Source organism: Amblyomma maculatum, chromosome 1, assembly GCF_055883805.1.
Source record: "Amblyomma maculatum isolate TAMU_Amacu chromosome 1, ASM5588380v1, whole genome shotgun sequence".
Taxonomy (NCBI): Eukaryota; Metazoa; Arthropoda; class Arachnida; order Ixodida; family Ixodidae; genus Amblyomma; species Amblyomma maculatum.
In genome coordinates, this window is record NC_139344.1 from 454987964 (window position 1) to 454990197 (window position 2234).

At 48.7% G+C, this 2234-nt stretch overlaps 2 non-coding genes across 2 annotated transcripts; both read left to right on the forward strand.

Moving 5' to 3' along the window:
- Positions 1-540: 540 nt before the first annotated feature.
- On the forward strand, positions 541-611 carry TRNAG-GCC (transfer RNA glycine (anticodon GCC)). Its single transcript has one exon. It is a non-coding gene; the product is annotated as a tRNA-Gly (tRNA).
- A 262-nt stretch (positions 612-873) lies between these two features.
- Positions 874-944, forward strand: TRNAG-GCC (transfer RNA glycine (anticodon GCC)). Its single transcript has one exon. It is a non-coding gene; the product is annotated as a tRNA-Gly (tRNA).
- Positions 945-2234: the final 1290 nt, after the last annotated feature.

The window sequence follows — 2234 nt, forward strand, 5'->3', positions numbered from 1 at the left end:
CGCGTGAAAACTTCATTGAAAGTGCGGTGTATATACGCGAATCTTTCAGGATGCAGCAGGATCCACCACAATGGCAATGTCTATTTGATGAGTTGGTGAACCTGAAAAGATTTTAGCCGCGTACGCGTTAGCTCAAGTGTAGTTGACGTGTTTTATCATGTGTATTTTGTTTTTGTGTTTCACGGCAATAAAGAAAAAAAAAAGAAAAAGTGGCTGGTTCAGTGGTAGAATACTCGCCTGCCACGCGGGTGGCCCGAGTTCGATTCCCGGCCGACGCATATTTATTTCGTAGAAAACACTGAGTCCGAAGCAACGTGGTCATGCACTAAAATAAACTATGGAAATATATAATTATTAGTATCCCATTTTAAATTAGTTGGTGAGAAGTGTCACTTCGCTCCTCATGCATCGAGTGCTCAATATTTGTTTTACATTGATTATTTTCTCTGCACAGTCAACACTACTCCCTTGGCCTTTGCCATCAATCCTCAAGTCTCCTCTTGTTTCCGCTGTTAACCGGCTATTCCGCTGTTTATAAGCGCGTCGGTGGTTCAGTGGTAGAATACTCGCCTGCCACGCGGGTGGCCCGGGTTCGATTCCCGGCCGACGCATATTTATTTTGTAGAAAGCACTGAGTCCGAAGCAACGTGGTTATGCTTGAAAATATACTATAGAAATATATAATTATTAGTATCCCATTTTAAATGAGTTGGTGAGAAGTGTCACTTGACTCCTCATGCATCGAGTGCTCAATATTTGTTTTACATTGATTATTTTCTCTGCACAGTCAACACTACTCCCTTGGCCTTTGCCATCAATCCTCAAGTCTCCTCTTGCTTCCGCTGTTAACCGGCTATTCCGCTGTTTATAAGCGCGTCGGTGGTTCAGTGGTAGAATACTCGCCTGCCACGCGGGTGGCCCGGGTTCGATTCCCGGCCGACGCATATTTATTTTGTAGAAAGCACTGAGTCCGAAGCAACGTGGTTATGCTTGAAAATATACTATAGAAATATATAATTATTAGTATCCCATTTTAAATGAGTTGGTGAGAAGTGTCACTTGACTCCTCATGCATCGAGTGCTCAATATTTGTTTTACATTGATTATTTTCTCTGCACAGTCAACACTACTCCCTTGGCCTTTGTCATCAATCCTCAAGTCTCCTCTTGCTTCCACTGTTAACCGGCTATTCCGCTGTGTATAAGCGCGTCGGTGGGGGATTCCACTTCCGGCCACCGAGCGTGACGGACGTGCTATTATGTGCGCCGCCGGAGCGGTGTTAGCGGCTCAGCCAAGCCGCGGAAACAGGATTGCCGTTCATGATAACGAGGAATACGAAGTGATGCTGCCCCACCTACCTACAGGTCGTATCGTGTTGAACACAGTATTTTTGCACGGCGACGTTCGGGCGCGGCCGTATAGGGTCGAGAACTACAGCGATGCCCTTGCCCGTTTGGATTTGCTCCCTGAGGTCGTAGCCCTGGGAGCATTCCAAATGAATCACGTATGGGCTGTTACGTTTAGGAGTTCAGAGGCCATGCAGAAAGTGCTCGCGGCGGAAAGCATTTCCGTCAAGGAACGTCGGTGCATCGTTATCGACCCCAACAAGCAGGAAATCCGAGTCAAGGTGCACTGGGTTCTCCACAATGTGACTGACGAAGATGTGCGGGTGGCCTTCCGGCCATATGGTGAAGTGACGGAGACGTCGAAAGAGAGGTGGCGTGTTCAGTGCGTCACCGAAAAGGGATCCACCACTAGAATGTTGAGCCTAAAACTGAAAACAGGCGTCTCCAGCTGAAGACATTACCCACCAAATTCGTATCGCAGGTGAGCCACCTCTTATAGTAGTCGCAGGGAGGCCCCCCTTTGTCTGCGATGTCAAGGGAAAGGCCACATTCGTAGCGAGTGTCGAGTGCCTAGGTGTTCGCGTTGTCGGCGATTTGGGCATGATGAGAGCCAGTGTGTTCCTACGTACGCCAGCATGACGGGCCGGCAAGGAACAGTGAGCTGGCTGAACATGTCATGGATGAGGTGGAGGCTGAGGAAGCGTCAAAGGAAGCAGGGGTTTTACCACCTGCTGCTGCAAAAGACCTGCAACCTTCAAGCGATGAGCACACAGTGGCGACGACGGCCTCGCAGGATGAACTGCCTCAACTCGAACAGGAGCAGAATAAAAATCAGGAGAAGACGCCTACTGTCGAAATGGAGGATACCTCAAGGAACGCACCTAGCAC